Source organism: Anabrus simplex, chromosome 2, assembly GCF_040414725.1.
Source record: "Anabrus simplex isolate iqAnaSimp1 chromosome 2, ASM4041472v1, whole genome shotgun sequence".
Classification (NCBI taxonomy): Eukaryota; Metazoa; Arthropoda; class Insecta; order Orthoptera; family Tettigoniidae; genus Anabrus; species Anabrus simplex.
In genome coordinates, this window is record NC_090266.1 from 888,491,531 (window position 1) to 888,518,076 (window position 26,546).

The 26,546-nt window shown below is 41.0% G+C and overlaps 1 protein-coding gene across 10 annotated transcripts in view; it reads right to left on the reverse strand.

Annotated features, from left to right (window-relative positions):
- Positions 1-26,546, reverse strand: part of Rbp6 (RNA-binding protein 6) — a 1,759,572-nt gene that overhangs the window by 769,511 nt on the left and 963,515 nt on the right. The gene's annotated exons all lie outside the window — the stretch shown is intronic.

The following is a 26,546-nucleotide window of genomic DNA, read 5'->3' on the forward strand; positions in this document are numbered from 1 at the left end:
AGACTAGTGCGGTCATTTGAGCACGTTCTACGTAAACCAGCACATCCCATGACACATCTTAATGAGGTCCAAGTCGCAAGGGCCGTCACTTTGATCCCGAAAGGATGGACTTTTCGTCGTGTTGCTGTGGACCTCAATGTCTCTGCGTCAGTTCTTCAACGCTTGTAGAATCGCGACAATGATACAGGCTAGTTCACAAGGTCGTGGACGCATGACAACCCCACAGTATGACCGATATCTTAACATCTGTGCGTTGCGGCGTCGTTCAGCAACAGCCAGAGAACAGCAACGAGACCTCGGGAGGGTCACTGGAGTCATGGTGTCTGACCAGATAGTAAGGAACAGGTTAAGAGAAGTGTCCTCACGATCCAGACGTCCTGTTCGAGTGCCCCGTTTAACACAGCAACGTCGCGCAGCTCGCCTTCTATTTGCCCGTACCCACGTCAACTGCAACTTCGCCAATGGAGACCTGTGTTGTTCACAGACGAGTCCAGATTTCCCTTGGCACAGCATGATGGACTTCAACGTGTATAGAGACGCCGTGGTAAGCAGTACATGCCAAATGTTGTCCAGGAAGGCGAACGACTCGGAAAAGTTTCTGTGATGATGTGAGGTGGCATCAGTATTGATGGCCGTACGGATCTTGTCGTCCGTGGTAATCTTACCGCTGCGGGGTACATCGAGCAGATACTGCTACAGCATGTGTTGGTTGCTGTATATGGTGTTGGCGCTGAATTCGTACTCATACACGACAATGCCAGGGCTCCTGTAACGCGCATCACCAGAGCTGTCTTGCGAGAACTGTACTTTCAAGAGATGGAATGACCAGCAGTGAGTCCCGACGTTAATTTCATCAAGCATGTGTGGGATAGGCTTGACGGAAGTGTTCGTGGGCGTCCTCATCCACCACAGACTCTCCAAGACCTCGAACAGGCTCTCATTGAAGAATGGGACCTGATACCGCAACGTGACCTCCGTCGACTTATAGGGAGCATACCACGTACTGTAGGTGCCAAGCGGTGATAAATGCTCTTGGAGGACATGCACCATAGAGAAGCTCTCCAACTGAGATAAAAATCCACCCTGGAGGACTGTTATAACTTTGTTTTCACCCATATTTGTACATTTCCGTTTGTGTTCTGAAAATGAAAGCGAATCCATCAATGGTATTTTGTTTACTTCAACGGTAAAGAATAAATGTTTAGTTGGTAATACACCTGTTGTGAGGTATTGTCTTGTGGAGCATGGCATACGTTCAAGAACCTGTTCCCCTAAGTTTTGAACTATGTATTTCATTTCCCTCTTGTCTGACTACAATTGACTTTTGTATATCTAAGGCATTGCATTTCAAACTTATGTATTCAAAGCAGAACATACGAAAAGTATCGTATACGTGCAGGCAAATAGGTCAATCTTCGTTGATTTACAGTAGTCAGAAAAGGCTCATGAGAACAGCATGTCAGTTACAATGTAACTATGAATGTCCGGCGAGCGGTTGGCTAAGGGAACGGGAAGGCAGTGTTTCACTTTATTTCAACCAATTCCAGCTTCTGCCACAGTACATATTTGCACGTCATTCACTTCACATGGCTGGATACGCAATTAGTTTATTTTAATTTCCTGCGGTTCTTTATTTAAAATTCCTTTCCTACAGGCTTTTCAGCGGACACCATTATAAAATTAGGCATCTGGCTCGAATACATACTCCAATGCCACGCATAATTACATGAATGTGTCACTAATTTCCTGTATTTAGCATTCTAATTACAGACAACGTGGGTTCAACTTCTGTCACCAGACACTGCTAGTAAATCCGAAAATATAACACAGCGAATAATAATAGTTCACTCCTCGAGGGGAGATTTTGTTTAAAACAGACTCACATGATCCAATACAGAACACCCTGTAACTTAGTCAATTCTATCCAGCTGTGCTGTCGTGAAAACGCTCGAGGATATTTCCTTACTGCAAATTGGCTACCATACACAGAGTACGTGTACCATATGGTCAGACATTCGTACAATAGAGAGTATAGTTGAAAGGGCATGAATACCTTTCATCTACGGCAGTAGCAGACCCTCCATACGTATAGAAAGATCGAAGTTCCTACATCTTTATAGTTAGCTACGACATACAAGTAATTACAAATATGAGTTTATTTGAATTTTATGTTTACATTTTTCAGTTTATTAACAATACCATGAGAGCCGATTACCTAGGATGACCCTTTAAACAACAAGCAAGCAAGCAAGCAAGCACAATATCATGTTGTAATCCCTTTTCCAAAAAATACCTCCTACTGTTCCTCTCCATCCATTTATTTATGGATACACAGAACTATTTTCTACAAATTTGTTTTCTTCCCCTTTACCCCTTTTCACTCTGTCGGAAGTTCTTTTCCCTTTAATTGGGAAAATTCGCAACCAAGGTTCGACAATGTACAGTACAACGATCATAAAGAGGTGATCATGAAGAGGAAGAATCTTCGAAAGGTATGTTTACAACACTGCGTATATTCACAGTTCAACAATGGTTAGTTATGCACTGCGATTGTTCTCTTATCCTCCAGCAGGAGTATAGTGGACTATTCAATGAAAATGGTTTACAACGTTGTTATAGAGAAATGCTGTGCAATGTAACAACTTTCACATTTTGAGCACGATCGTTCTAAATATTTTATACAATTTGCAGTATACAGTAAAAGAAAAACAGCTAAATGTGCAAATTCAATCGATTCTTTTCATCATTACTGAATACAAAAAGACATAAAAGAACGTAACTACGATAAAGGAAAAGTAACATTTTTTCTTAAAATATACGTATGAAATATCGAGTGGATAGTCCTGATTGCATTCACTTAGCTAAACCAACACGTTTTATAGGTTCTTTACCTGTAATGCAACATACACACAACAGCGAAGACCAATGAAATAGTCGTTATTCAAGCTTCCAAGCAAACGGAGGTGTTGCAAAGAGTTCTTGGGTCCTATACGAGATTGCCCATAACAGTAAAATTCTATTTTATTCTTTCCATTAGATTCTGCAATGCTTACTAAAAGTCTAATAAACCAACAATGAAAGGAATGTAGAATGTTTTGAGGGAGGTAGCAAGAATTTACGATTTGTATGTGCTGAGAGCGTTAGCTTTTGGTGTGACACACATAAAAAGACGGGCAGGCTTCGCAAGCCCTATTCTACTACATTTTATCTGCACAAGCGATTACAGGCTTGCACTTGGGCTGTATCTTCCAGCATGACTGTAGCAATAAAAACCTAAAGCTGACACGAAGAAATGTTATACTCGATTCCATGCATGCCCTCTGCCTTTCATTCGTTCATTTTACGGGGAAGAATAACAATACTATCTGCATTGTGTATGCCTTGAGGATCTTGTTGTAGATAGGAGCTCGGTGTTTTAAACACATGGCCAAACACTGAAGATAAATCGAGAGTAGCGTAACTTATATGGGCTATGAATAAAAACGAAGGATTTGACCTGTACTACTTACCAGTAACGTAAGGAGTTCCTACCTCATTTTAACGGCCCCGCCATACCGTATCTGACTGGCTTATTTCAAGAATGAAAACCATTGTAACATCCTTAGTTCTAATATGACATTTGAGTACGTTGGCCATAAATGTTCCGTGTTCTTCGTTTATGAGCAAAATCAACGTTACACGTTGACTACATATGACATTTTATATCTTGGAAGGAGCTCGTAACAGGTACGAGAAGTTTCTTGCAGTAAAAATGTAATATCCAGGAATCGACAAAAGGTACTGCAGTCTAAGACTGTACGAACTAAATTGGTTTCTTCTGGTAGCCTACATGTTGCAAATACAACCAAGCACTTGGGAACAAGTGGTTAGCAACTTAGTATCTCGTACCGGATGTTATGGATTGAACTCATAATGAAACTCATGAATTTTTAAAATAAGAGCTTACAAAGCTTACCGGAAAGTAATGATTGTATCGGTGTCTACAGATTCCATGTGCACCTACCAATTTTTGCTATGTGTTTTTATTTTCTCCTGTGCAAACTTGTGGCACAAACAAAATAAATGCGCAGTCTAAAACATAAATGTCAACTTTTGTCATTCGAGATCTTAACTTTATTATCAATTACTGACACGAATCAGAAAGTGTTCATATGTACAATTTTATCAATTGCAGGAATAACATAGCGGTAAAAATTCCTACCTAAAATGGGGAAAATGTAAAGGACTCAGTGGGTTGACATCATCATGTAAAAAGAGCTGAAGTTATTTTGGTAACTTTTGTTAATACTTACAATAATATTTTTGTGTGCCTTGAATAATTATAACGAGAAGCTATTGCCTCAATTTTTCGCTGTTTATTCTTAGAACAACGCAACGTCTGATTGGTCTTACATTTCTAACATCCAGGAAACATTTAATACCTGTCATTTTCAACCCCTTTCAATTTTACAGTTCATTTCGAGAGAGATAGCTACTGGCTGACGGAACGTTGTTGTCCCCTTCCTTGTTAACCACATTACCTAAAGACTCTGACATCTACGAGTTGTACGTTATCTTTGAAAGTTCGGCGACCTTGGCAGTATCAAAAGCATTGCTTCATTGTTTTTCATTGTTTTACTTAACAGTGCGATAGTGCGAAAATGAATGGCAAGCTAACTGGTCAGTGTCCGACTCGTTGGCTGAATGGTCAGCGTCCTAGCCTTCGGTTCAGAGGGTCCCGGGTTCGATTCCCGGCCGTGTCCGGGATTTTAACCTTAATTGGTTAATCCCAATGGCCCAGGGGCTGGGTGTTTGTGCTGTCCCCAACATCCCTGCAACTCATACACCACACATAACACAATCCTCCACCACAATAACACGCAGTTACCTACACATGGCAGATGCCGCCCACCCTCATCGGAGGGTCTGCCTTACAAGGGCTGCACTCGGCTAGAAATAGCCACACGAAATTATTAACTGGTCAGTGGATGTTTGTGGCGCTACATTTTAATCGTATACGCATCTGCATACTGTGTTTAACAAATAGTTCATTATTATTACTATTCTATGCTTTGTGAATGTGATCTAATTAAAGAATTACCTTTCAGATGATCACGTAAGAAAGGACTACAAAGTATATGCCCAAAATTAAGTGGGAGCAGCATTTCCTAAACTAGCAAAGGAAAAATTGATTTGATTGACGAGATCGCTACCATCAAAGTGAGACGGAAACTTACTTCTATGATTAGTAAGCTTATTTTCATCTTGAAGTTATCAGGTTCTGAATACTCCGGCTTTGTGTAATATTAAAGATTACTTGTACGGTGTAGCATACTCTGTAGAGTGCAGTTATTTCAGGTATCGCACATGACTATTGCTCTATCTTGGATATTGTACCTAGGGGCGCAGAAATTATGAATGCGCCACTGCATGTAAGGCACTTAAATCTAACGTTCACCATCATTATCACACTAGAAAGATTAAGATATTTTTGATTCATATTGGAGTTTTAGGTCATATTTGGTTAGTAGGCCCGAGTGCAGGACAGTGTGGAGGCTATTTATAATTTGTGTTTTTGTACGCTATGCAGTAATGAATATAATTGTTTGGGTTTAGGGTTGGAATTGCTGTTCTGGATTTTCTCGCCAGGTAATATCCTAATGTTTTTTTCAGGAGTGAGTATAAAAGTAATCCTGGATGAATCCACACTAAGATAGTCAGTGTCAGCGCGGAAATCAAAACTCTAGAATGCTGAACAATGTAATATCTCAATCCTATCATGGACATTACTAAACCGTTCACTTATAAAGGCGTGTTTTGTTACTAAGGCAACCACAGTTTTAATGAAAATGGGAAGTAACTAACCACACCACTTCTTCACCGTAATAGCTTCTTACACTCATTTCGAACTCTTTATCTGCACTCTTCGTTTCAGAGATTCCCAGCGGAATATTCTGCATTCTTATGATGTTTGCAAATTATAAACCAGTAATTTTAATTCTGTAATGGTTTCCTAGCCTTGAATGTTAGACACGATGGTCTCCTGGGTGTAAAGAAGAATATCACTCGTAATAAATTGTAGTTATATCAGCTGGTCTGCAAGTTAAGTTCAACACATTCAATCAATCAAATTAATCTTACGCTTATTTCACACAAAACACAACGTTTTAAAGTTCGAATTTACTTCCCAAATGTGAACTGAGGAAACGTCCTATATAATTAGTTACTTAACAATATGTTCCAGACTTGGCAATATGCCACAATTTTACCTACAAGCCAACTACTTATTTTGTTATCATGGAATACCCATAAAACCTATTGTGGATCTGACAAGACGGTTGCTGTCCAGTCACATGCACTGCTGTCGTTGGAAAGTCACGTGGTAAGCACCACAATGTTCACCTCCAATGTATGGCTTGCATAACTAGGTTCGCTACCTTTCAATCAGATAGTTTTCAGTTAACCTACATAAGCTAAATGAAACCCATTCCAATCTGCAGACTGGGATGAAAACAATGTGGGAATGCTATTCAGTAGGCACTGGAAATTATACAAACTCTAAAAAAAGAAAGAAGAGAGAAGCGCTCTCGCGTCGAGGGAAACTGATATGAAGATTGCATGAAGTGCTTCTTTTATTGTCATGTAATAGTGTTTTATGCCTTTCGGTAGGTATTTTTCTCATGCACTTCTAAATAAATCCCACAATAAATTGAGTCAGCAATCGAGCCCAGAGACTGCGGATGAGACAGAGAGACATACATTTTCCAACACCAAGGGGCTGGCTATTTTATTGGTACTTCATGCAGTTTTAATATAAAGTTATTTGTGAATGAAGTGTTCCAGGTTTCATGTAATACATTACAAGCAACATTTCTACTGCGAATTATGAAACATTACATTAAATACTAACTTTAATGAGTAGTATATACACTGGTGGAAATACATTCCAAACACCAAGAAGGGATTGTGCTAGATTAACGAACGCTATATATCTAAAAGATGACGTTGATTCAAATTTCTCGCAAATCGCATTAGCGTGGCGCTAGTAGTGGCCCCACGACGTTGCATATGAGGTTTGCTTCAAAATACAGAGCCTTAGTTACCTATGAGATTGGAGGGAGTGACTGTGAGTGGGTTAAGAATGCCTTTACGACGACGAAGAGGCCAGTATCAAAAGCTCACTACGGTTGAACGAGGCCCTATAATAGGGCTACATGAAGGCGGATTGTCTTTCCGCGCTGTTGCAGAGCGACTGACAGGAATGTCTCCACCATGCATGCGTGCTGGCAACAGTGATCATGGGAAGGTACGCTCGCAAGAAGACCGGGCTCCGGACGTCCCCGTGACACCACCGAGAGGGAGGACCGCCGTATTCGGTGAATGGCTGTGGCGCAACGGACTGAGTCTGCAGCAGCAATACGAGCGGCAGTTGGCACCACAGTGACACAACGAACTGTTCGAAATCGGTTACATGAAGGACAGCTCCGAGCCAGGCGTGCATTCCACTTACCCCAAACCACATCCATCTGCGACTTCAGTGGTGCCAAGCGAGAGCTCAATGGAGGATAGAGCGGAGGTCCGTTGTGTTTTCCGATATAAGCCGGTTCTGCCTTGTGCCAATGATGGCCGTGTGTTGTTAGAAGAAGGCCAGGTGAGCGCCAGCATTTCACCTGTCCGGGGCGTCGACACACTGGACCTACACCGGGAGTTCTGGTCTTGGGAGCAATTTCCTATGACAGCAGGAGCACTCTCGTGGTTATCGCACGCACCCTGGCTACAGATGTGTACGTCCGTCTGGTGATTTGACCTATCGACCAGTTGTGCTGCCATTCATGAACAGCATTCTTGGTTTTTTTCCAGCAGGATAAAGCACGCCCCCATGCCGCTGTTTAAACCCAACGTGCTCTACAGGCTGTCGATATGTTGCCTTGGCCTGCTCGATACCCCGATCTGTCCCCAATCGAGCACGTTTGAGACATCACTGGACGACAGTCCAGCGTCATCCACAACCCGCATTAACCGTCCCTGTATTGACCGACCAAGTGCAACAGGCATGGAACTCCATCCCACAAGCTGACATCTGGCACCTGTACGATACAATGCATGCACATTTGCATGCCGGCATTGAACAGTCAGGCGATACACCGGTTATTAATGGACCAACATGGCAGATTTGCGACGGCTTTTCTCGCGCGGATATTTTGTAGTCTTGTACCTTCAATCAATTGAATGTGTTACCCCGACAAATCTATTGCCACAATTTCAATATTCTACTTTCTTTATTGCATGATATTTGGATATTGTTTTTCCGTCAGTGTAAATATTCTTGCTGTTGATTTTACGTCGCACCGACTCAGGTAGGTCTTATGGCGACGATGAGGTAGTAGAACAGAGTTAGAAATGCGAAGGATGCGACCGTGGCCTCACTTAGTTTATTTAGGTCAACTGAGGAACTTGTCTGACTGAGACGTAACGAATCCTATCATGCGAGCCATGCATTACAGATACAGCCAGGTACAGTCCCAGTTTTTCCGGGAGTAGAAATTGGAAATTTCGGAAAACCATCTTCAGGGCTGCCGACGGTGGAGTGCAAATCCACCCTCTCCTGAATGTAAGTTAACAGCTACACGGTCAGAATCGCGCAGCCTTCTCACTCGAAAATGTTTTAAAGTAATAAAGGGTAATACAAGGAAATGGTAGTAACAGTTCGCAGCTAATCTTTGTCCCTATACTGAAAGCCGTCATTTCAGACAGTGAACCTGATGGCAGTCACAATTTGTATTTCCCATAATTCCATTCTCTTTACCACTTTGTCCCATGCGTTCCGTCCTATACTTGCAGATGAAGCAGATCGTACCTCTGAACTAAGCAGTAATCACTGAATTGTCGGCTGAACACCCTTGATACAAGCAAACGTTACTGCTAAAGCCTCACTTCCAGAGCTCAGTAACTGAAATGTCGAAATATTGAGAAGACAGAGTAAGATGATCCTATCTTGGGCAACGACAACTTCAAGCGTCTATATTGGGCGAGGATTTTCCCGCAGGTTTATCCAACGTCCATTTTAGCAAATCGCCGAATTACTGGACCCCCAGCAACTTTTCTCGGCCTAATCGTAATAAGTAAAAATCTCAGTAAAAAGTACAAAAATACGAATTATCGGACAGGACTAACACACGGGACACAGGGGTGATGGTTACGTTGTTCTTCCCACATGGATTTTCATTATGGAGAAAATGTGCTTCGTACCGAGTTTCCATTTAAACTATTAACCTTACAACACAGAGAACCTCGGAATTCAAGGATACTCAGTCCATAAGGCACACATATTATCAAAAGTCTAGTACCAGATAGTCAAATATGTTACATGAAAATGGAAAACCTACCTTACTATATTGCTAATATTGCTAATTTGTGATACATTCAAGTTAACCCTCGTTACTTGTGAGATATTCTTGAAATGGAATAATAATGCTCAGTGTTAAAATTTTAACGCACTTTTTTTCTTGTATTCACCCTGATCAAGGTTCACCTAATTCCACAGTTTCATAGTACGATAGAATCGTGGAAACATGCTCGGAAACTTCTTGAAACAGATCCCGAGTCTTTCGCAGTAAATCGTTAACACGAAAACGCGAATTGATGTGTGCGTATGGAGAGGAACTTCTCACGTTGTCAGTTGAGTATGATCGTTGAGTATGATTATTACACGGGGTCTGCCGAGTACATACTAACTTTAACGCTTGTTTCTATAATGGACGAAGAGTGGAACATAAATAAAATTTGCATTCATTGTCGAGTTGATACTAAAGACTAAGTGGAAGTTAGCTGATAGCGAGTTTGCGTCATCCAATTGTGTTGCTCGGGTACTGTGAGGAATGTAACCAATCTATCGGCATTACTATTATACTGCAAGCTCTCCCTCACTTAATTTTTGGAATATACTACTCCTAAATGACTCACTGTGCATTGACTACACATAAATGACCTTCAGAGAACAGAAAGTGTCACAGTGAGCCCGAAATTCTACTTTTCTGAAATGCCAACTACAAGACGGAGAAGAAAAACGTGCATCCATATTTTTACTGCAAACTCACCTCGTGTTCCGTAGCGTGTCGACTCAAAGCGGGGAGCGACTCCCCCAAAACATCGAACGAGGTCGGAACATTTCGGAAGACCTCGGGTAACTAACAGTGAAATTCTGGCTAATAATTCCCATTGTGAGAGATTCCGGCACTGTCATTAACAATGAAATAAGTAATTAAGAATTTTGGGAAATATTTGATGAAGCTAAATTTCACAGGGTGGAGATGTAGTTAATTAGGCTCGAAGTGAGGATAGCATCTATCCTGGCCGAGTGGAACACACGTGTCAAGGACATACGATCAAAATGCGCGGGATCCACAGTGCACAAAGTTAATTAATAACGCCCGCTAAAGAAACAGGAAAAATCAGCGAACAACCCCATCGTGACAGGAAAAATAGGTGGAATCTCTGGGGTGAGTCTCAAAGAAATCCGTCCAGTGGTCATCGAATGGAATGGTTGCACATACGTAGATAACGCCACACAGGGCGTCTCTATAGAATGCATAAATACCCCCCTCCTCAAGCAAGAGAGTCAGTCATCATTTAATTGCCCGAGAGGATAAACCTACGTTGAGTGACATTAAGAAGATGACTTAAAGTGTGCGAAGTAGACTTGGAGAATCTCTAAAGCCAGTTGGCTTGAGGAATGAATACTTTACCAAGTGGTAATGGTGAGCGAAGACAACTTAGATATTGAAACATTGTATTTATGGCATCCATCCCGGTCGGGAGAAAAGTTAATAATTGTAGGATTCCTGGACTTCTCCGTACGGAGACAGCAGATTCATAGATAGCTCTTTGAATGATTGCGGACGAGGTTATTTTGACAATCGGTAAGGCAGAACTGTTGTAGTCTGGCAGAGATAAGCTACTGGTCTCATGGTCATTCACATCTGTGGGTTCTCGACAGGAGGCCGGGCGGTTTAATTGATGTATGTGTGTACAGAATAAAATTTATTGTTAAGTTATCGATCATAAAGGAAATTAATGTATGTTGCTTCACGACGAATGCAGAATCAGTGTATTTGTAAGGTAATATTTACGCGAAGAATGTCTCCTGCAATTATAAGGGGCTAAGTTCAGAGGTTGATGGCGCAAGATGAAGCCAAGATAATGCCACGCCAAGCGGCATAATTACAGGTCTGTCTAATTCAAATATTATGTTTTTGTAGTTAGAGATATAAATGCTTGTCCCTTTAAGTTAATTTAATAAATCATAACATCGCGCCGTATATGTGGCGTGTGTAGAATTAAGCATGTTGCGATGACGATGATGCGTCTTTTCGTTATTCCATTGTGTAGGCGCATTATCTGTTATTTATGTCAGCGCGCAATTCGTTAAAATGTGCTTAAATTGCTTTAAAAAGGGGAAATTAAATATGGCAATGAAAATCAATGAAATAATATTCGGCTCGGTAAAAGTTATAATAATGATGACGATAAATGTTTAATAAAGTCAAATAACAACGTATTAAATAATAATAATAATAATAATAATAATAATAATAATAATAATAATAATAATAATAATAATAATAATAATGACGTACGGATAAACGTGAGATGATAATAATAATGCGTTAAGCAGTTAGGTAAGCGAGATTTACAGTTTATATCGAATTCCAGTGAAGTGCGATAAAACTGGCATTATGGAAAATTTAAATTTTGTGACACCGTGTATATGTGATACAGAAACTCACGGCATGCTCTTTTGCTCCTAAGGTCTGAAAAAATTCGATAAGTTAATTATGAGATCATTATAAAGTTGTTTGGTCATGAGTCGCTTGTATTTAAATAGTTTCAAGCAAGAAGAAAATGGATTGTATTGGAAATGAAATGTTATGAGAATGGTTAGGAAGATGTTAAAGGCAGAGTAAGCCTGCATTTTATGAGTGATGTAAAATAAGCAGGACGCCGAGAATAATAGGCCATGTAGTTCGATGGAGATGGATTTTTGCGATATGGTGTGTAAGTTGATATGTAATATTTCTGAGACAGGCTGTATAAGAGGAGCGGTGTCCTGTAGTTATCCAGAACGATAGAAAAATGTTAAGGGTTGTCAAATCCAAGTGAGTGCGTTGTAACACCTATCTTAAGTACAAGTTGATGTTCTCCCATGATTACTGTTTTATATAAGACCGCAGGTAACGGCAGTTAAGTCTTGGTGACGATTCTACTTGATACCAGCGAAACCGAAGCAGACCTCACGAAAAAAATGCATTCTGACACACGGTCAAGATAATACTAAAAAAATTGTAATTTGAATTCTATTCTGTATTTTACGAGACGAAATCATCGCTGAGTGCAAACATTGCGGGTGTGAATGTGTGAATTTTATTTCTCAATTGGAATGGGAGTTTAGCTTGCGTAGGTAGATTGATGAGAAGTTACTTCACTGAACAGATCACGATGTTTCATGTTGGAAGTGTTCACATGGCAGGTCAGTTGGAACCTCACACTCTGGTTATGCCGTGAATATCATCATGGTTGTGATTATCGTTTTCAGTTATATTACGTAATATCAAACGAGATTTGAGTTCATTTTTGTTTAGCGAACTTCTCCACATGTGCTTAAATTGTAATGAGGAATAGATTAAACTATTCGAACATGTTGTTTAATTTTGATATCACGCTTTATTGTAGGAAATAGACACAGAAATATTTCCAGATTCGAGTTCATTTCTGTAACGAATTTCACTTCATATGTTAGTTTCAACGAGGATCAGATTTAAATATCCGGACATTGTGTTAAAGTTTTGATTTCGCCTGACAGTGTGAGTGATGTGTAGAAACCATAACGTTGGTTCAACGATAGATTTAGGATGCCACGTGTATTATAATTATCATTAAGGATGAGTATACACTGTAACGTTGACTCAACGACAGAATTAAAACGCCGTCTATACATACCAAGTCATAGGTTAGGTATTTTTGCGAATCGACTTGAACGATGTTAGTGCTTGCAGTAGAGGATACGAGTGTGGAGGATATTAGCAGGTAGAATTTAGGCCATGTTTCGGCATAATCCTTGCTAGCCGGTAGGTGTTCCCATAATAGCGTCGCATCAGTAGCGGCATGAATATAAGTGTTGCCCCACGTGAAAACCTGGCTAATAGAGAAAGGTCCCTACTACTTAGCAGCGTGTGTTCAAGTTCGATTAACTTTCGTTTCTATTTGTTTCTTTTCTTTACTTTAAGATTTATTGTTCGGGTGTCCAGTATATCATGATAGTGCCGTGTGATGACACTTAGTTGATTTTTGTAGGATTTACACTACGATTGCGGGTTTGATTCAACAGTTGTTAGTGTATTATATTTTCATTTCTCGTTATTCACATTATCGATGTGAGACGTTGATCTACCGATCACTTGTAGTTTGGTTTAAGGGGACAAGTGTAGGTATAGACAGATTTGTAATTGTAGTCGTAGTTATAGAAAATTGGAAGATTTCCTGTTGTTTGGTTTATATTGTGGACACTTCAAGCAAGCCTCGGATCTATGGGAGTAATGGAGTCCCACTCCCATTTGACAGGCGAGGGACTCCTTGGGAACAACTTGGCGAACGAAATGGAATTCGATGGGGAGCTATCAATATTAATGGGGCTTATGGAAGAAAGAAGGTAGAATTGGCTGAGTCAGCAAAGAGGATGCATCTGGATGTGCTAGGAGTAAGTGATATTCGAGTAAGGGGAGATAATGAGGAAGAGATAGGAGATTATAAAGTGTACTTGACGGTGTTAGAAAGGGAACGGCAGAGTCTGGGGTAAGGCTCTTTATCAGGAATACCATTGCACGCAACATAGTTTCTGTTAGGCACGTAAATGAGCGAATGATGTGGGTAGATTTGTCAGTGGGAGGAATTAGGACAAGAATTGTGTCCGTGTATTCACCATGTGAGGGTGCAGATGAGGATGAAGTTGACAAGTTTTATGAAGCATTGAGTGACATCGTGGTAATGGTCAACAGCAAGGATAGAATAGTGCTAACGGGCGATTTCAATGCGAGAGTTGGGAATAGAACTGAAGGATACGAAAGGGTGATTGGTAAATGTGGGGAAGATATGGAAGCCAATGGGAATGGGAAGTGTTTGCTGGACTTCTGTGCTAGTATGGGTTTAGCTGTTACGAATACATTCTTCAAGCATAAGGCTATTCACCGCTACACATGGGAGGCTAGGGGTACCAGATCCATAATAGACTATATCTTAACAGACTTTGAATTCAGGAAATCTGTTAGGAATGTACGAGTTTTTCGCGGATTTTTCGATGATACAGACCACTATCTGATCTGTAGTGAACTAAGTATCTCTAGGCCTAGGGTAGAGAAAGTGAAATCTGTCTGCAAACGAATAAGGGTAGAAAGTCTCCAGGACGAGGAAATTAGACAGAAGTACATGGATATGATAAGTGAGAAGTTTCGAACAGTAGACAGTAAGCAGGTTCAGGATATAGAAAGTGAATGGGTGGCATACAGGGATGTTGTAATAGAAACAGGAAGTGAATGCCTAGGAACAACTGTGTGTAAAGATGGGAAAAGGCGAACATCTTGGTTGAATGATGAAGTGAGAGCAGCCTGTATACGTAAAAAGAAGGCTTATCAGAAATGGATCCAAACAAGGGCCAAGGTAGACAGGGATTGGTACGTAGATGAAAGAAACAGAGCGAAACAAATAGCTGTTGAATCCAAAAAGAAGTCATGGGAAGATTTTGGTAATAACCTGGAAAGGCTAGGTCAAGCAGCAGGGAAACCTTTCTGGACAGTAATAAAGAATCTTAGGAAGGGAGGGAAAAAGGAAATGAACAGTGTTTTGAGTAATTCAGGTGAACTCATAATAGATCCCAGGGAATCACTGGAGAGGTGGAGGGAATATTTTGAACATCCTCTCAATGTAAAAGGAAATCATCATGGTGGTGATGCAAACAGCCAAGCTCGTGGGGAGGAGGAAAACGATGTTGGTGAAATTATGCTTGAGGAAGTGGAAAGGATGGTAAATAAACTCCATTGTCATAAGGCAGCAGGAATAGATGAAATTAGACCTGAAATGGTGAAGTACAGTGAAAAGGCAGGGATGAAATGGCTTCATAGAGTAGTAAAATTAGCGTGGAGTGTTGGTAAGGTACCTTCAGATTGGACAAAAGCAGTAATTGCACCTATCTATAAGCATGGGAACAGGAAGGATTGCAACAACTATCGAGGTATCTCATTGATTAGTATACCAGGCAAAGTATTCACAGGCATCTTGGAAGGGAGGGTGCGATCAGTCGTTGAGAGGAAGTTGGATGAAAACCAGTGTGGTTTCAGACCACAGAGAGGCTGTCAAGATCAGATTTTCAGTATGCGCCAGGTAATTGAAAAATGCTACGAGAGGAATAGGCAGTTGTGTTTATGTTTCGTAGATCTAGAGAAATCATATGACAGGGTACCGAGGGAAAAGATGTTCGCCATACTGGGGGACTATTGAATTAAAGGTCGATTATTAAAATAAATCAAAGGCATTTATGTTGACAATTGGGCTTTATAGAGAATTGATGGTAGAATGAGTTCTTGGTTCAGGGTACTTACAGGAGTTAGACAAGGCTGTAATCTTTCACCTTTGCTGTTTGTAGTTTACATGGATCATCTGCTGAAAGGTATAAAATGGCAGGGAGGGATTCACTTAGGTGGAAATGTAGTAAGCAGTTCGGCCTACGCCGACGACTTTGTCTTAATGGCAGACTGTGCCGAAAGCCTGAGGTCTAATATCTTGGGACTTGAAAATAGGTGCAATGAGTATGGTATGAAAATTAGCCCCTCGAAGACTAAACTGATGTCAGTAGGTAAGAAATTCAACAGAATCGAATGTCAGATTGGTGATACAAAGCTAGAACAGGTCGATAATTTCAAGTATTTAGGTTGTGTGTTCTCCCTGGATGGTAATATAGTAAGAGAGATTGAATCAAGGTGTAGTAAAGCAAATGCAGTGAGCTCGCAGTTGCGATCAGCAGTATTCTGTAAGAAGGAAGTCAGCTCGCAGACGAAACTGTCTTTACATCGGTCTGTTTTCAGACCAACTTTGCTTTACGGGAGCGAAAGCTGGGTGGACTCAGGATATCTTATTCATAAGTTAGAAGTAACAGACATGAAAGTAGCGAGAATGATTGCTGGTACAAACAGGTGGGAACAATGACAGGAGGGTACTCGGAATGAGGAGATAAAGGCTAATTTAGGAATGAACTCGATGGATGAAGCTGCACGCATAAACCGGCTTCGGTTGTGGGGTCAAGTGAGGCGAATGGAGGAGGATAGGTTACCTAGGAGAATAATGGACTCTGCTATGGAGGGTAAGAGAAGTAGAGGGAGGCCAAGACGACGATGGTTGGACTCGGTTTCTAACAATTTAAAGATAAGAGGTATAGAACTAAATGAAGCCACAACACTAGTTGCAAATCGAGGATTGTGGCGACGTTTAGTAAATTCTCAGAGGCTTGCAGACTGAACGCTGAAAGGCATAACAGTCTATAATGATAATGTGTGTATGTATGTATGTATGTATGTATGTATGTATGTATGTATGTATGTATGTACGTATGTATTTTAATGAATTTAACGACGTAACTGTTTCGTAACCTGAAAGTTGGTTTAGTAAGAACATTTTCAAGTAATTTATCACCTTCCTTTAACTTCAGTTTTTGGCGTTTCTTCTAAACGCATAATGAATTAATGATTTCCTACATTTCGCAGTTTTGACCCTTCAGAACAATGTAACGTAAGATTCGCTCGGATCAAGTGTTGTTGGTTCCTTCTGAACATCTGTTTGTGGTGATGCATGTTTCAGCATTGGGATTCCTCTGTACCTTAAGGGTGTCACGAGATGGCAATATTTGATGGAATTTTATTTTTGATTGTGACAATTGCTGTTAACTCGTAATGAACACTGTACTTTCAAGTAATAATTCGCAATCTATCCAAAGCAACTGATAGTCGATTTGGTTCGATTAAGGATCCATTTGGGGGATGTTCCGATACCCGATAGGATAACCTAAATTAAATGTAAATCTGGAATTCTACTTGTTGAAGATCAGATTTTCCACGGATCGTGTGGGTTGGGTTAACTCTCAGTTATCGTTTCGATCAATGTTGCCCGATTTTCAGGTTTTCTTTATTTTTGTGGTTTTTGCTGTCCACAAATCTTACATTGCGTTTCCATTCTTTGGAAGACAATTATAGAAACAATTTCAAGATAACTTTACCACTCACGTTATGCATTGTGACTGTGTTATAACATGTTGTGGCAAATTTAACTGACTTTTCTTGCTTATTTAAAAAACAAATTATCGTGATTTACATTGATAAAAATTTTAGTAAGCACATTTGGTCCTCATCTGAAGTAGTTATGCTCCCCTCTGAACCCTAACGTTTGGTCGATGAAGTGACAGAAAAGAACTCGTAACGACCCCAAGAGCCAAGGATACGATATTGCTCTACCGGAACAACCATGACAGACGGCTAACGATGGAAGGGTGAGTTCAAGGGTTTAATAGGATCCAGGATATCAAATCATCCACGTCTACCAACTTAGTTGATCGATTTTCCTTACAGTGCAAAGCTCATAGGCTTGTTAAAATATCTAGGGTGGTAAAAATACCACTTCGAGAATTAAGATGAAGGGAGTCAATTAAACTTAATTTTCGCTCTTCTTGATTTTAGAAATAACCGCCGCCGAAAACCTATAGGTTAGTGGGACGTTAAATCTCTAGCAAGAAACGGAAAAAATTGGCAAAAGTCAGACAGATAACTAACGGCAGTAGATAGTGATAGATATAGCCTCAGTGCAAATGAACATATCTACACCACACAACTGCCAAGTCACCTGTAACACGGATGTTTCAAGCCACTGTTCACTGGGGTCCCGGGTTCGATTCCCGGCCGGGTCTGGGTTTTTAACTTCGTCTGGTTAATTTCTCCGGTTCGGGGGCTGGGTGTTTGTGTTCGTCTTGAATGTATAAGTTCATTTCATTAAGTGAGTTAATACTTAACAATCAGAAACATACAAATCAGAAACAAACGAAATTGTAGCTGGCTAAATGGTCGTCAGTCAAGACCGAACGCCAAAATTGTAATTGAAAGAAACACTGTACGTCTACAATGATCGTTTATTACGTACAGGAAATTCAAACACCATATTCATCAGATATATCTAAATCTCAACTTTCCAATGAGTCGATGCAAGAGAATGACATTCAATCTATTTGTACTTTTCGTTTAAAACGGTTAATTCTTGCTGATTTTGACTGTGACACAACGTTAACATGGAAACATCCCACACAGAAGTTTAAATCCTTAATAAAAACTGCTATCTCTTAATAGTGACAGTAGTTCAATAAGGTTAGCTCATTACTAAATTTTCCTAACTGAAGGTTTAATGTTGCGATTAAAACTGAGTTGAAAACATTTGAAACCGCTGGGATTCCAGCACGAGATCAGTCGAGAATATTACCAGCAAATCCACAATGGAAAACACTCTAGTAATGATACCATGGTTTGAGTAATTCAACCGTAGGAGTAGCGACAATCACTCAAGTTATTATTAGTCCTGTTCGCAATTACGTTCCATTGCTGGACAGTCTACAGAAAACAGAGAAGAAAAACCGCTATGTTTACTGCTTCAGCAGCTGTCATTACAAGCGAAATATAATCTGTACATTAACGAGTATGTGGCTAATGCATATCAAAATATCCCTCTTCACTAACTTAATGATTCACAATCCGAAAAAGAAATGAAATTCTGAGTACAACCGTCGTTACACCTTCCAAGGAACTAGGCGATGTAATCTAATTATATAAGGCTGCTACATTCTTTTCACATGGAAATGGCGAACTCATACGATCGGTTATAATTATTGGAAGGAGAATTCTAACTGATGACAAAGCTATTTCTCTGGCGCTTGAGATGTATTTCCAGAGGAAGGGAGGATGTCCATCACTAAATCGGAGTGATACGACAGATTTTATCCGGTAAATATTGTGGAATATAGTAATGAAGAGAAGATATGGCCGTATATGTGATACGTAACGGACCTTAATCACAGGAAACAAATGTTCAACTCACTCTCTCGAAAATTACTGATCGCTTTGTGTGCGTAAAGCTGTCGCATTAGTTCTCCTGTAGTGCGCATGAGAGCGCAGCTGTTTGTGGAGGCAGACGTCCCATAAAGCAGCCAATAATGTCGTGTCACACAAAAATGATGGTGGGAATTATTGGTCCTTGTGCCAAACACACTCACACACAAGTCGGCTTTACAGTCTACTTTATGACGGAGCCCGCTGGTTGGTTTCGATTTTAGTAGACATTTTACAAACTTGTGGTCTCGAAGCACTGATTTGTTGGCCTTCGTTACCCTTGTTTGTTCATTCTCTATGTGCACATCACACAGAGCGAACTCTGATCAACCGGGCAAGCCGGCCGTGCGATTAGGGGCGCGCAGCTGTGAACTTGCATCCTGGAGATAGTGGGTTCGAACCACACTGTCGGCAGCCCTGAAGATGATTTTCCGTGGTTTCCGATTTTCACACCAGGCAAATGCTAGGGCCGTACTTTAATGAAGGCCACGGCCACTTCCTTCCCATTCCTAGGCCTTTCCTATCACATCGTCGCCACAAGACTTATCTGCATCGGTGCGACGTAAAGCAAATAGCAAACAAAAAAAAAAACTCTGATCATGGTCTCCCACACTGCTCGCTTTATTCCAAAGAGGGCACCTATGATTAAGGTTCAGGGCCCTTCAACAGCCCCGGATTCTATAAGGCTTGATTAAAAAATGTACCATTTTCTCAAGTATAAATTTCATCCTAATTTTAATATGTCGATTGATTGCACACTGAAATGAAATCTTCAATGTACAGTTCCATGCTGAACGGACAAAGTTCGGAGTCAATTTACAATATACACATTTCTATACGAAAGCGCGATGTAAAATGAAATCGTAGTGCTTTCTGATCCTCACTAGTTTATATTAACGTCTATGTAAGTACGTCTACTCGTTTACCTTAAATTATTCTGATTTATAAACATTCTCAATTTCAACTCTGCCTCCAGTTGATCTGTACTTTCATGACAGTACCAAGACATCAGGATAGCACTTGACATTATTGTCAAGGAAGCGTGTTATGACATCCTAGGATCAGCCAATTCAAGTATTTTATGAACAGTCGCAATGACATAGTGAAGAATGTTGTCACTTTAAGTATAATGCTACTGGTTTTACGTCCACTAACAACATTTTACGGTTTTCGGAGACGCCGGAATTTTGTCCCACGGGAGTTCTCTTACGTAGCTGCAAATCTATCTATGCAAGGCTGGCGCATGTATCTCAGCTATGAGACACTGAAATGGAGACGGAAGAATAAGCGATGAAAAATCAGAAGACATCAACAATTCCGAAAAAGTACGAGACAAAGACACCCGTTTCCCTTTCGCCCTCCAAGGCGCGGGTGGCTGGGTCGCTGATTACCAAGTTAATAGCTAGAAAACTCCGCCCCAACAATGCCCGCCAGTCATCACCAGGAAACAATCCCTGGAAGACTACAGAGGGTGTGGCTGTAATTTATCTCTAGCTCTTCCCCTTTCCTATATCCGTCAATGTCTGCGAGTGACACAGACCAAAGAGGGAGACTACTACATAACGAGAAAGACAAGACGCAACGAATGTCGTCGTTGTCATCATCATAAACATTATCGCAACAATTAGGAGAGAAATGGACACAATTCAGCTCTTCCGAAGTTCACCGCATCAGAACTTACCACGTGGAAGTTTTTTTTTTTTTCTTTTGATCTTGGTTTTACGTCGCGGCGACTCGGGGAGTTCTTTACAAGTTGCTTTATGTCGCACCGACACGGATAGGTCTTAAGGCGAAGGTGGCATAGGAATGGGCTAGAAATGGGAAGGAAGCGGCCGTGGCCTTAATTAAGGTACAGCCCCAGCATTTGTCTGGTGTGGAAATGGGAAACCACGGAAAACCATCGTCAGGGCTGCCGACAGTGGAGTTCGAACCAATTATGTCCCTCATGCAAGCTCACAGCTGCGCACCCCTAACCGCCCGACCAACTCGCCCGGTTCGGGCAGGTATTGCAGCGACGGTGGAATAGGAAAGGACTAAGAGTTAGCAGAAAGCGACCAGGGCTTTAATTGAGATACAGCGTAGCCTGGTGTGAAAATCACAAAGTATGGGAAACCATCTTCAGAACTGCCGAGAGTGGGATTTGAAATCCACCATCTTCCGAATGGAACCACAGTCACGTGACCAAAACCGCGTAGTCAACTCGGTCGGTACGGGTAATTTTTTAGGGCGCGTACCGAACTTAATGGCGCAGTCAGTTAGTCGTTGTCCATGCGTTCCCAAGATGGCGGGTTCGATTCTTCATGAGATTGGTGGAATTTGAGGATATTCAAATATGACAACACCGTGTCAGTGTTTTGCAACATGTTAAAGAGCGCTTGGGCATCAACATCCCGACACTTCGGACCTTCTTAAAACAACTATTATTATTATTATTATTATTATTATTATTATTATTATTATTATTATTATTATTATTATTATCTGGTTCCTTGGCTGTATTGTTAGCGTAGAGGTCTTCGGTTCAGAGAGCCTTGGGTTCGGTTCCCGACCGGGCCGGGAAGTTGAGCCGCGTCTGGGTAATTTTTCAAACCTCGAGAGCTGGAAGTTTGTGGCTTCGTCTAAAACACATTACGCTACCAACGACCACAGAAACACGTGTCCCTCTTCATAGGGTTGGTGTCGCAAATGGCACCTAGCCTTACAACTGGACTTAATCTGCATTAGTGCCGCCACCGGATAATTGGAGAAAAGGCTAGGAAGAGGGGTATATTATTATGACTGTAATTGCAGGTGCATCTGAAATATGTGAAGTAAAGTAAAATGTCCATCAGGGTTCGAGTCAGGAAGGTAAGGACCTCCAGCTTAATTCTGTTGGATATATTGAAGTTCTAAGTGCAGCAAAAACTCAAACTTGTAGTTTTACGTGACTGATGGCATCGCGATCACAACCATAGGGACATGAGCTCTTATTCTAGGAATCCAACATGCACTGACCAGGATTCGAACTCGCTTGACTAGTGCATGACGCTACAAATTTCGTCCTTGTCATCATCATAATCATCATAAAACTTATTCGCAACAATTAGGAGAGACGGCCTGAAATTCAGCACTTTCGATGTTCACCACTCCACTCTCAGCCTTAGAATTTAGCACGTTAAGGAGCCGGTGACAATGTCATACCCCACGCCTACACACAGCTTTCCCAAATCGGTACCATGTACTGCACAAGGATTCATCCCAAACTACTGAACTTGTATGTGTACAACTAATTGTCAGCCAGGCACTCAGATCACAATAGCTGAAAAACAATGACAATTGCTATGCTCTACAAACTATTAGCAGGTAATGTCATGGAGAAACATCTAACAGGGAATGTATAAAGGACGCATGCACAAATTCACTTCAACATAAGAATGGTGTGTTGTAATGTGTGAATTCTAAAATATAATATTACAAATATAGAATTTCTGTGCATCACTTTACATGGAAACGTTAGTTCTCGGCACAACTGCAGTCCCGTATACACAATAATATGGAAAGCTTAAGTTTTGATGTCCTCACTCAAACCTGGAAGAAAAGGATCGAGAATTCCTGGAAAATGCAATTATACAGAACATAGTTCTATGGAAAGGCTTATACGGCTCCTGAACTAGGGGAGTCCTCTGCCTTAGATTTTATATCGAGCTCAACTCTAAACCAAATGTACATTAGATGAACTCGCAAACATCAACTTACCATTTAACCCGTGAGATATACGGGCATATGCCCTGGACTGCCAAAGCGACTGCTGCTCAGCCAGTTGTTCTGGGGCTATTAGAGTGTTGTACTGAAAGGCTTTATTGACCATGTCTCCTGTCTTTCATATCAGCTGAACTCACAAAGGAGAGTTAACCCGTGTCCAACTCTCAGTCGTTTTTCTGAGTAAAAGGCGGACAAGTTAACAAGGCTAGCCTACAAACATCTACAATGCCATACCTAAGCTTCAGATTAATCCCAGAATTTACCCCCAGCCCGAGAATTAGAAGAAAGGTCTAGTTATCATTTATAGTTCACATTCTTTATGTAAGAATAAACCTTAAATGTCTAACGAACCCATTAGCTTTTTAGGCCTTCAACATAATTTTACTGGAGAAAATATCGATAGCTTATTACTACCCATCACTCTTGTCAAAAAGAGTAATATTATCCGCGGTGAGCAGTTCCGTCTTTGTAAAAAATACTCTTGTAACCAGTAGGTCATGAAAGGTAGAGAATAAATCTAATGATAATGGTAGGAAAGTCAACTCTGAGTCCTGATGTAGCATATATGCTACACGTCATAAAACAACTTAGTGAAACATACTACATTCTTTGGTGAATTTTTTAAATTTATTTGAGAAAACAAAAAACAAGCTCGGGACTGAAGAGGGTATACAGTTCTTAGAGATACAGAAAATTTTACAGTCCCTTTTGGCATATGGGCTTATAGTCCCATCGAGAGCGAATTCGTCAAGGTTCCCAATTAGTGCTCTCAGATTCAAAAAGACAGTGCCGTCGTCCACAATATTCAATAAAATCGAAAAGTGTTATAATCAGGCTCGCCACTGGAGTCAGCGATAGGTATATTTTACACATAATGAGCGTTAAGGAAATGACGATTAAAATGGGAATAAAAGTTGGCATGTATGCATAATTTTGCAATTCCGGCACCACTTGCAACTCCGAATAGAACCAGAAGGTTAGTTCACCATGGATAAAACAGTAACATAAGTTTAAAAGTGCCAGGAGGGGCTTTTCACGAGGAAGCAAGAGTCCAGATACCATATAAAAAACTCGTGCACCGGGCGAGTTGGCCGTGCGGTTAGGAGCGCGCAGCTGTGAGCTCGCATCCGGGAGATAGTGGGTTCGAGCCTCACTGTCGGCAGCCCTGAAGATAGTTTTCCGTAGTTTCTCTTTCTCACACCAGGCAAATTCTGGGGCTGTACCTTAACTAAGGCCACGGCCGCTTCCTTCCCACTCCTAGCCCTTTCAAATCCCATCATCGTCGGCATAAGACCTATCTGTGTCGGTGCGACGTAAAGCAAATTGTATATATAATCTACACTTAATCCCATGATCTCCAGAACGGCGAATATCTTTTCCCTCGCTAATTTCTTATATGCCTTCTCTAGATCCACGAAACATAAACATGTCTATTCCTCTCGTAGCATTTTTCAATTACCTGACGCATACTGAAAATCTGATCCTGACAGCCCCTCTGTGTATTGAAACCACACTGGTCTTCATCCAGCTCACTGTCAACCACTGATCGCACCCTCCTTTCCAAAGTCCTAGTGAACACCTTGCCTGGTACACTGATCAATGAGATATATCGATAGGTATTGTAATCCTTCCCATTACCTTGCTTACAGATACAGTAGATGCAACTACTGCTGTTACCCAGTCAGAAGGTACTTACTAATACTCCATACTAATCTTGTTACTCTATGAAGCCATTTCATCCCTGCCTTCCCACTGTATTTCACCACTTCAGGTCTAATTTCATCTGTTCCTGCCCCTTTATGACAATGGAGTTTATTTACCTTCCTTTCCACTTCCTCAAGCGTAATTTTACCAACATCATTGTCCTCCTCCCCATTAGCTCGATTGTGTTCGCGATGTCAACGAGAAGATTTCGTTTTACAATGAGAAATCTTTGTAAGAGTAAATTTTAAAAAAAATGATCTTACATAGCTTGCATCCCAGTGTAAGTAAAATATGAAAAACTGTTAACTTCATGTCAAGTAGCATCAGATACCAGTTTAATAGTGACTAATTCAACATGCAGCAGTAGATCTAAATTCTCGTGTAAATATCAAGAAGGGTCACCGACTATCCTGCGCTATGAAATACACTTACGCCAGGTTCGGGTCAACAGACTTACTGACACGTAAAGGAACTTTTGTAAAGCTGAATTCCCACACTTCCGTGACTCCGAGAACTGTAAATGTAGTCAGCAGTACGTAAAAAAACACCATTATTATCATCTCGCTGGAGATAGTGCAGGCTACGATAAAGAACTGGGGAGCAATATTAGTAATCCAGATATTTATCATGGAAATATAACATTTGACCCATCTCAAACCCACGATTTTTCCTTTATATAGGACAGACGTCCGCCTCTGTACCGTAACGGTTAGTGTTAGCTGCCGTCTTCGGGGGCCCGCGTTCGATTCCTGGTACTGCCAGAAATTTAAGAATGGCAAGAGGGCTGGTATATGGTTGAAATGGTACATGCAGCTCACTTCCATTAGGGGGGGGGGGGCCTAAAAAGAGCTGCACCACCTCGGGATGAGGACACGAGTTTACTCACAGGACAGCCATATAATTATTTCTTGTAACCACTACTAATAAATTAAATTAATAAAAAGAAAGCTCGCAGGTTTACCTGAATATTGATAGAGTGATAACAGCCAGGGTACCTCTAATTTTGTTTCAAATCCATATCGAGATTATAGCCAGGGGACCTCTACATTTACGTAGAATACAAACGACACCGGAGTGATTAATCATTTCTGAAAACCTATAAACATTAGCCAGGATTTGAATCGTGGCTGGCTGCCTGGGTGAGAAGATAGAGACGACGTTCCTTTACTTTACCCTCCTTACTTCTTTAAAAGGTATAGACTACGCGTACTTGAGGTCTCTTTACCGTCCAGTACATTCTTAATTATTGTATTTATTTATTTAACCAATTATTTATTCTTAATGTTTCATACAGGTACAAATCAAATAATTATTTTTTTTTTTGCTAGGGGCTTTACGTCGCACCGACACAGATAGATCTTATGGCGACGATGGGATAGGAAAGGCCTAGGAGTTGGAAGGAAGCGGCCGTGGCCTTAATTAAGGTACAGCCCCAGCATTTGCCTGGTGTGAAAATGCGAAACTACGGAAAACCATTTTCAGGGCTGCCGATAGTGGGATTCGAACCTACTATCTCCCGGATGCAAGCTCACAGCCGCGCGCCTCTACGCGCACGGCCAACTCGCCCGGTGATCAAATAATTAGACACACATATAATGTATACATGTTAATTAGAATACTAGCGATATTTAAACTACGTGCTTACATTCACGTCCGCCTCTGTGGTGTAGTGTGATTAGCTACCACCCCCGGAGGCCCGAGTTCGATTCCCGGCTTTGCTACGAAATTTGAAAAGTGGTACGAGGGCTGGAACGGGGTACACTCAGCCTCGGGAGGTCAATTGAGTAGAAGTGGGTTTGATTCCCACCTCAGCCATCCTGGAAGTGGTTTTCCGTGGTTTCGCACTTCTCCTCCAGGGAAATGCCGGGATGGTACCTAACTTAAGGTCACTGCCGCTTCCTTCCCTCTTCGTTGTCTACCCCTTCCAATCTTCCCATC